This window comes from Sinocyclocheilus rhinocerous, unplaced genomic scaffold (genome assembly GCF_001515625.1).
Source record: "Sinocyclocheilus rhinocerous isolate Xijiao unplaced genomic scaffold, SAMN03320098_v1.1 scaffold819, whole genome shotgun sequence".
NCBI lineage: Eukaryota > Metazoa > Chordata > Actinopteri > Cypriniformes > Cyprinidae > Sinocyclocheilus > Sinocyclocheilus rhinocerous.
This window is the reverse complement of record NW_015665814.1, coordinates 605,177-615,623: the sequence shown is the minus strand read 5'-3', so window position 1 is coordinate 615,623 and position 10,447 is coordinate 605,177. Positions and strand designations below refer to the sequence as shown.

Below are 10,447 nucleotides of genomic sequence, written 5' to 3'. Positions count from 1 at the left end.
GTTCTAGAGATTGTTTATGTGTTCATGTACTCATATATTGAGGCGGCAGAGGCTGAAAACACCGCGAGCTTCAGTAGGCCTATGTGTAGTAAATGAAACCGCTTTTCTGCGCCATTAATTTCCACGAGGGGCGGACTGGGAAAACATTTCAGGCCGGGAAATCTCACACTCATACACCCACAACAAATTCTGAAACATGGACAACCCTATGTTTTGTATGGACCTCACATAAAAAAGGATTAAATCCTTAAATTGGGAACATGCAAAATAATTAAAAGTTCTCTCCTGAACTGCAGCTTCACTTCCGTTTTTTCTTTTCAGTCTCTTTATTTTGCCCTGATATCTATCTCTCTCATGACTTTAATACTCAAGATTTAAAATTAGTACATCACTACAATATCGTACATGTCAAAATTAGTTACTGAACATGAGTCATGTTTTTCCATTACAAATTTCCACAGACACGCAGAACGTGCAGGATTCATATATTGTCTTTTTGCGGCTTAATATTCACAGACACTAGTCCATATCGCGTTTTGATTCAAGTGTACTGACCTACTTTACATTTTTTTTCGTCCAAAATGTGGCATATTCCGTCCGCGTTAGGCTCTAGGACTTCCGTTTTTATGACTGGATTCCGCATCGCGGAAATTATAGGGCCGTATGGGAAAGAAATCAATTAAATCTGTATGTGAAGGTGTGTAAATATTAAAATGTAACCTCCTTTGTAATCGTTAACATTTTCATAAGTAACTGTAATTTAATTACACATTTTTTCTTAGTAACCGTGACTGATTACAGTAACATTTATTTTGTAATGAAATTACGTAACGCCGTTACATGTACCTAGTTACTCCCCAACACTGATTTCTAAATAGTTTCATGTTTTTATGTGCATAAATTATGCGTGAATATTCCCAAACACTCTTGACTAGTGTGTGTAGGATAGGTGATTTTTGTCATTGTTGTAAAGAATAAATAATTAATAAAATCGAAAGAAGCTGTGATATAAACGAACACTATTGGCTATTTTAAAAAGGGGCAGGGCTGCTTGATAATTACAGTAACATTTATTTTGTAAGAAATTACGTAACGCCGTTACATGTAACTAGTTACTCCCCCAACACTGATTTCTAAATAGTTTCATGTTTTTATGTGCATAAATTATGCGTGAATATTCCCAAACACTCTTGACTAGTGTGTGTAGGATAGGTGATTTTTGTCATTGTTGTAAAGAATAAATAATTAATAAAATCGAAAGAATAGTTACTTTGAATGTTTTGTTTATAATATTTATTTTCATTTACAGGCCATATTAATTGCACCCAATTTATTACAGTTTTTTTTTCAACTGCTTACACACGAAATCTTTACTTGTCGCACAATTTCTGAAAGCTGACACTCAAACAGCAGAAGCACACAACAAATCTGCAAAACCATACACTAACTCTCAGCCTTTGACTCAGTTTTCTCTTTTTGCAAAACACAACACACATTTCTCGATGTAACACAGGAAGTATCTTGATCGTGATCCTGTACAGAAATGTACACAGGAGCTCATGAAAGAAGAGCTTTAGGTTTTGAATAACTGTGTATATGATATATCCAAAAATATAATAAGGTGTTTGCAACGTAAGACAAATTGTGTGCAATTCTTGGATTTGTGTGTAAAGTTTAGAAGAAAAAAAAAACAGGCAAAGTTTTGAAAATGTGTGTAAGCAATGTGTGTAAAAAAAAAAAACTATTAACAATTGCGTGCACTTATTTTTTTTTAACTGGAAAACACTAGAGTGCGCTGTTTTACATTCATTTCAACTATCAAACAAGGCATTAAAGATGAAAAGCCCTACTATTATATACATAATTGTAATGTCAGTTAATCCGAAAATGCAGTGTGTTTGTTTCATTAAGCAACAGCACTTTTCTCGCGGAGGATGATGACGCCCACACCGCGGAGGCCGGCGCTTCCCTGGACTTGCGTGACGTCACAGAGGAGCAACATCCGGGACACCGGGACGGAGCTCATGTGAATGCCTAGTACACACTTCACCGACGGACTGCACGGGCGGAGAGCGACGGAGGTGAGTTTCAGCTGTGCATGATGCTCGCTTTCGCTTTTAAGTGGGATGCGAGTGTTTGTGGTTCCTTGGAAGCAAGCGGAAATTGGATAACTGCTAGTTTTGACAGAGAAAAACAGTCCAGATATAGTATTGCAAAGCAAAACACAGGCAATCATCCCAGCTCGAGTGTATTCTGTGCTGTGTGCTTTTATGCCTCTGTCTGATGCATGCACTGTCACACCTCTGTGATCAGCTGCTGATGGTCAAGGCATCACTGCATCTTTTTTAGGCCCTTACTTTAGAAATACATCATATTTCCTGCTCACTCAGAGCTCATTTACCTTGCAAATGTTGGTGTTGTGCTTGTGTAAGGAATTCAAATGGTCAACCCAAAGCAAACTTTCACTTCCAGACATTGTATTGTTTTTTATTGTATTTTATTCTCCTGAATGTTCATAAAAGCCCGAATGCGTCGTAGGTCAAGTAAGGTCGTCTTAACAGTAAATTGCTCCTGCTGTGTCACAAGAAGTTGTAAATGCCATTTGCTCCTTGGGAACTTTTACATGTCAAGCCCTTAGGTTTGACTGTCACATATCTGTCAGTGTGTATGGAATAGATCATTTGGGAACAGCTCAAAGAAAGCAGATATGTTGTTATGCTCTGCTTGTCCATTATAATGAAAGGAATATGAGAAGGACACACACAAACTGTGTGTGTGTGTGTGTGTGAAACGGTCTGACCACAGTGACACACCTACAGGTGCGGCTGCCAGGGAGTCATGACTCATTTCACTTGCACTTTAAAGACATTTCTGTCATGACAACTCTCGGAGGGATTGGCATGGTAATGTACAAATGTTAATTAAACTACACTGAAAACATGGGATTCAAATTAAATTTAAATATGGAAATAAACACAACTTAATTTTTTAATTAAAAAATTTACATAAAAAGTACAGGAATGTACAAAATACTTTTCAATTGAGCTTTTCACTCACATATTTATGCTGGCAATATCATTTATAATGAAATGCATTAAAATAGAAGCTATTCACTTGTGGTCCCAGACTCAAATCAACATCCTTTATGAAAACAAGTGAACTCAAACTGTGTAATGCCTGTGGTACTTTTCAAATAAAAAGTATGAATGTTTCTCCTCATGCCAATGAGAAGAAACATGAACCCTCGATGAAATCTGTGACTTTCAATTTTTATCTGTATCACCACACAGTCATTTCCTATGACAGATAAAAATATTTTAATGGAAAAGACACCCCCTGTTGACAGTGTTATTGATTTGATTATTGAAATTACGTTTGTGAGTCATTCTGATACATTTTTGCAGTTTGCGGTGGTTAAATCATATTTGCATTATCTCTTGATGAAAAGATCTCAGAAAGCTGCTATGAAACTAGAAGCAGTTATTCAGGTAGAGAGAATCGCAATGACCAGATCCACACAGAATGTGCACTTTTCGTTTTCACATTTTCTGCATTGATCGTGGAGGGAAATCTATGAAATTATGTTCTAATTCATCTCAAACCTCACTGATGCTTTTGTGCCTTATAGAGCAAATCCTCACAGCCAACATCCAATGGCCTTCCAGTCTTCCCAGCTGAATGGAAGCCTTTAGGGAGGAACAACTTCCAATTAATGTCATTGGTACAGATTCTGTGTGGGCCCGGTCATGACATAACACATCTGTGCAGCCTTTTTCCTGAGTCTGATTTGTAAAAAGACAAACTATAGGCCCATGAGCCTAAAAGGGACCACTACAGTCTTTACAGAGAGAAAGTGACATGGAGTTAGAGAAATACTGAACTAATTAGCATGTGAATAGTAGATTTAGCAATGATGAGCTGATAGGGTGTGGATTATTTCATTATTCCAGTTAGAATCTGGATTGGATTTCCAGGGCCATTCCACAAAATAGATGCCATTTCTGGCCCTCATATACAAATGTGTAAATGTCAGTGTTGTTATACTAAAACGAAAACAATAAAAAGAAAAAGTTTAATTAACTGAAATGAAGCTGGAAATATATCTATATATATTAGATGAAAAAGGTAAATGTAACTGAAAAATGTAAATAAAACTGAAATAAAATAATATGAAATATGAAAACATCTAAAATGACTAAATGAAAACCCGAAGCTAAAATGATAAAAGCATATTAATTTAATAACATTTAAATTAAAACAAAATATAAACATAAAAGCTAACTGACATTTTAAACAAATACAAGTATATACTGCATATAATTCTAAAACACTGTAAATTATTATATTAGCAATGTGCCAAATTTTACATCTACAAAAATTCCAATAACAATAATTTCATATATGTATGAATGTATATAAACCCTGGTATTTTTTAAGTATTAAACAAATCCATAAATTTACATGACATCATCTCTTTTTATCACATCTGTTAGTTATGTTTGTCAAAAGGGGGTGATATAAAAGGTCAATCCTTATACCATGATTTCATTTAGCAAACCGCTGATAAAAATGATACATGAAATATCAGTATTAAATTGTTTCTATGAAGCACATTTTTATGATCTTGAGCAGAAGTCTTGTATTGCCAAATGAAACGTTTTGACCTTCTGAAGACATCATTTATCATATTTTAATAAAAAAATATTTCTGTCATGACAACTCTTGGAGGGATTGGCATGGTAATGTACATGACAGTGTTAATGTATTTGGTCTTGGCGGAATAGATCTGCTACGCTGCTGCTGCTGCGGCAGAGCAAGTACCGAGACTTGCTACTGCCAATACATCCACAACATGCTGCTGTGAGCATGTAAGAAATATTGCTGCTGCAAATATAACATACATGAAATAACCCCCATATAGCGTACATGAATCACCTTGTAGCAGATCTATACAGGTGGAGCTGGGGAAGGTGGAGGGTTTCTGAAGCAAGCTGCAGCTGCTACGGCAAGCACTAGTCTATATATTTGAATGTTGAGCAGCGAGCTCATTGGCTACCGATACAGGAGAGAACCAATCAGCTGTTCCATGTGATAATGATGTCATTAGGTCAGATTGAGTTAGACCTGTCGGACTGCGCCATCTAGAGTTTCATGCCAGAACTCTGTATTTCTGTCATTTGTGCCATAATTGAATCTGTAGGCCTGTAATTACCTTGGAAAGTTTCACATATGAACTGTGTTGTGTTGGTTCTACATATTTGAAGGGCTAATAAAGCAATAAGCCCCTAGAAGCCGTGGTTTACAGTGAATTTATAACAGCCAAGGGGCGTTGTTAGGCACGATGCGTAGCTGTTCATTCATTCATTCATTCATTCATTCATTCATTTGTGGACACTCTTAATACATCATTGACCCACAAGTGAACCACTTGTCCAAGGGTTATGGGACCTCTGCTACTATGATATTACCTTGTCCTCTGTACTATTGACATTCATTATTCATCTTTGACAGCATTCAAATATATGCACTCTAGGTAGAAGATAACCATAGCAACTCCCCATTGGTGGCTGCTGTCCTACAGAGTGGTGGCAAATTTTTATGACAAGCTTTTGTACGTCTGTACATCACTGTACACACCTTTACTGATTCCTCAGGGTTAGTACAAACTGAGATGTTTTTTCCTTTCTTATTTTTTAATTTGTTTCACTGCACTGGTTTCTTATGTCTTATGCTAAAGAGTGGATGTGTTGCAAAATTTGTTGGCTGCCTATGTAGGCAGCATTTTAAGGCATTATAGACGTACTGCAGACATGTTTTGTCTCTTGGAAATGCACTGAACTTGGGGTACAGATGTAAATTTACTTTCCCTAACAACAGTAACATACACTGTATGGACAAAAGTATTGGGACACCTGACCATTAAACCAACAGGGACTTTAATGACATCGCATTCTAAATACATAGACATTAATATGGGGTCGAACACCATTTTGCAGCTGTAATGGCTTCCACTACTCGGCTTTCCACAAGATTTTGTAGTGTTTCTGTGGGGATTTTTGCCCATTCATCCAGCAGAGCATTTGTGAGGTCAAGCACTGATGCTGGACGAGAAAGCCGGGTTTGCAATCTCTGTTCCAGTTCATCTCAATGGTTTTGGATGGGGTTGAAGTCAGGGCTCTGTGTGTCAAGTTCTTCCACACCAAACTCATCCAACCACGTCTTTATGGACCTTGCTCTGTGCTCTGAGACACAGGCATGCTGGAATAAAAAAGGGCCTTCCCCAAACTTTTCCCACAATGTTGGAAGCATAGCATTGTCCAGAATGTCTTGATATGCTTCACAAAACTTTACAGTCGGCACAATGCAGTCAGTGAGGTAATGTTCTCCTGGTGTCCGCCAAACCCAGATTCGCCCATCAGGCTGTCAAACAGAGAAGCGTGACTCAACAGAACAAGTTTCCACTGCTCCAAAGTCCAGTGTCGACGTGCTTTACACTCCATCTGACGTTTGGCATTGTTCTTGTTGATGAGAAGCTTGCATGCAGCTGCTTGGCCATTAAAACCTATTCCATGAAGCTCTAGCGGCACAGTTTTTGTGCTGATATTAATGCCAGTGGAAGTTTGTAACTCTTCAGTGTTGGCAGCTTTTATGCACTATACGCCTCAGCACTCAGTGACCCACTCTGTGATTTTACGTGGTCTTCCACTTCCACAGTTTGCTGCTGTTCCTAAATGCTTCCACTTTCCATGGAATATCTAGCAGGGAGGAAATTTCACGACCGGACTCATAGTAATATGCTTGAATTCACTGAGCTTTTCAAAACAACCCATTTTTCTTCACAAATGTATACAATTGGCATTGGGTCTAATTTAAACACCTGAATTCAATAATTAAGTGGTGAGTCCCAATACTTTTTCCATATAGTCTAAAAACCTAATTTTCCATTTCTGCCACTGAAAAAAAGTAAATCAAGGTAATTATTACTTTTTATTAGTGGTCGACCGATATTGGTTTTTTGGTTGCCGATATCTTGGAAAGCAGGGTGGCCGATATAAAGCCGATATAATTGCATTTATTTTAATTAATATTTAAGAAATTTTAAATAATTAGAAAATGGATTAAAAAATACATTTGTAAAATAAACATACTTATACTTTAGGTGACAAAGTATTTTCCACAAATAAATAAATATTTAATAAAAATATAATTAAAAAGGAACAGAGCACTCAGTATTCTGGGAAGTTTGTGTGCATTGGGAATCATATTTTTTCAAATAAAGCCAAGGTAACATGCTTTCAGATGGAGCAGCATTTACTTCACAGAGCCGTAGTTCACTGAGAAGCTATGCAAACAGCTGTCATTATCGCGAATGATTTCTTCGATTTCATAATCGCGCAATAAAATCGTCTGAGATTGTTTTGCGTAACTTGTCAATGAACTACGGCTCTGTGTAGTAAATGCTGCTCCATCTGAAAGCACGTGATGATGATTTCCTGCTGATTACAGAACCGGCTTTACTAACAAAATGCGCATGACAATCGCATTCGATTAATCGTGCAGCCCTAGTATGCAATATCGATTTTTAGATAAAGCATGTATCCTTTGTGGAAAATAAATCCCAAAATGCATTGTCACAAGATCTGTGTAAAAAAAAAAAAAAAATGAAGATCGTGGAAAGGTGTGAGAATAAATAAAAATACAGGCTACCTATTTCGTTCAGTTCAGCAGTCCCACTTAAAGTCGTTTTTTTAGCTTAGAGTATTTAGTTTTGTTAGTCTAGAAATATGCTAACATCTCTATTGAAATCATTTGTGAATTGAGTGCCTAGTAAGTTTAGCGTGTCGTACAGACAGCGTTCCTCTCGTAGAGTTGCTGTCTATGCGGAGTTGCAAATAGGTCGCTTATGAGGTTCCATTTCAGTTGATGACTACAGCCTGCTTAGGCAGCGTCCTAAAACACAGCATTATTAGCTTTTGGAACAAATCCACTGTGTGTGAAAAGCTTTGTGTCGTGCTTAGCAGCCCACCTCACTGCGAAATCACAGCCGCCCAAAATCAGGTTCCACATAATTGTGTAGGAAATATTAAATGTGATCTGACAGGAACTTAAAACTGACCTTGTCATGTCATTTGCTAAGATAATTTGCATATTGAACGTTCATGTGTTCACAGCTTGGGGACTTTTACTGTATGATTAACTGGAACAGGTTCACCTTAGACAGAAATGACAGCAGTGTTTGTGTAGGTCTCGTCAGGCTTTTGTGTGTGTGTGTGGATGAACAGACCGGTTGCATGTGTGACCTTTCTGCTGGGAAACAGGTTTTGGCACTTCAAACTCTTGATGATTAGTAGAACTTAATATTCTATAGTCTATGTAAAGAAATAAAATCATTAACCATTCTTTGTCAAAAATCTAGCACACTTATTTTAAGAATAGCTTGTCTGTCACGCGTGTCGTTGCGATGTAGAAACCTCTGCCACTGATTAACTTTTTTTTACCAGTGCTGTCACACCATGGTCAGGTCTTTTACACTAGTCTTGAGAGTTTGACCTGTGATCGCATCGCGGTAAATAGTCAATCTTTAAGCCAGCGTGAAAATCACTGAATATTTCAGCTCAGATTGAACTAATATGGAAGCAGCTAGAAAGTTGAATAAAGTTGTGCATTGTGTTGAGTGTAATGAGCTCCACCTGTTCTGTTGTCATTGTGCGGGTTACAGCTGACTGCACCTGGGCCAGCCTTCATATGTGTGATACACCCTGCAGTGCTTTGAGTTCAGTCTGACTCTATCACTGCATGTTTGATAATCGAGTACTAAAGCTGTTCTGATGTTAATGCAGTTACTGGAAAATATGCAAATATGCTGCACATATTAATGTTTTTTAAATTAATGTAATATGATGTAAATTCAAAGTCACAAAACCCTATTTGTAAATTATTATATTATATTATATTATATATTATAAAGTTGTTCTAATATTAATAGTTACTGAATTTTTTTATTTTTCTTTACCATTCTTAAAAATATAATATAATATAATATAATATAATTTGTTCACATGTTGAAAAATATGCAAAAAAATAATGTTTTTTCTTTACCGTTCTTAGCTGAAAAACTAAAATATATAATATAATATAATAGTGCTGGGCGGTATATCGGTTCATACCGAATACCGGTGTTTATTTTTGTTATTATTTTTTGACAATATTCACTCATCATGACAGTAAAATAGGGCATTCTAAGTCAATATACTGCAGTATTTCCTCTCTCAATCAGTAGAAAATATGGTTAACACTCGGTCATGCATGAAAAAAAAAACCGCCATGTACCGTGAAACCAGTATAATTTTGACAAATACCGTGATATACATTTTTGGTCATACCGCCCAGCACTATAATATAATATAATAACAATAAATCACAGAACTCCACTTCTAAGAGTTATTATATTGTGTGTACATATATTAAAAGTATTATATTATACTATAAAGTTCAGTTCAGAGGTTAATAGAGTTACTGAAAAATAGGCAAAAAAAAGAGATTTCTTTACCTTTCTTAGGAGAAAAACACTAAAATGTACATAACATAACAACATTTTTATTTAATTTTTTATAACATTTATATAACATTTATATAACATTTGTTATGTTGGTGTTGTGTTGTTGTGTTGTGTGTTGTGTGGTGGTGTGTTGTGTTTTGTGTTGTGTTGTGGTGTGTTGTGTGTTGCGTGTTGTGGTGTGTTGTTGTGGTGTGTTGTGTGTTGTGTGTGTGTTTTGTGTTGTGTGTGTGTGTGTGTGTGTGGTGGGTGTTGTGGTGTTGTGTTTTGTGTTTTGTGTTGTTGTGTTGTTGTTGTGTGTTGTGTGGTGGTGTGTTGTTGTGTGTTGCGTGTTGTGTTGTGTGATTTGTGGTGTGTTGTGTGTGGTGGGTGTTGTTGTGTTGTGTGGTCATGTGTTGTGTGGTGGTGTGTTGTGAGTATGGTAAGGGGCGTAACATTTCCGTCACACGCTTGAGGTATTCGGCCAATCACAACGCATTGGATAGCTGGCCAATCACAGCTCACCTCGCCTTTTCAGACCGATGAGCTTTGTAAAAATCAACGCGTTTCAGAAAGGCGGGGCATAGAGGAGAAACAATAATGTAGAGTGTGTGGAAAATAATGTGTTTTTTTAACCTTAAACCGCATAAACACATTTCATTATACCAAATACACAAAATAATGTTCTTTTTAGCAACATCATATGACCCCTTTAAAATACATGCTATAATTCATTCAAATAAATGTGGTCTTACCGCACTATTTCATCTCTGTGTCTGATTTGAAGCGGGCAGAATGCTAGCGCTAATGTGCCGTAACTGACGAAAATAACCATTCGGTCAAATATTGCTCTGCAAAGAACAATACTAGTTTTAACTTGACTATAACTTGGCAAATGACCATGGAATAAGC

At 36.8% G+C, this 10,447-nt stretch overlaps 1 protein-coding gene across 1 annotated transcript in view; it reads left to right on the top strand.

Moving 5' to 3' along the window:
- The first annotated feature begins 2,016 nt into the window (after nt 1–2,016).
- myo6a (myosin VIa) overlaps nt 2,017–10,447 on the top strand; it is a 55,550-nt gene continuing 47,119 nt past the window's right edge. Inside the window, exon 1 of the mRNA XM_016542604.1 lies at nt 2,017–2,081. The gene's annotated coding sequence lies outside the window, so the exon portion shown is untranslated. The remainder of the gene's footprint in view (nt 2,082–10,447) is intronic.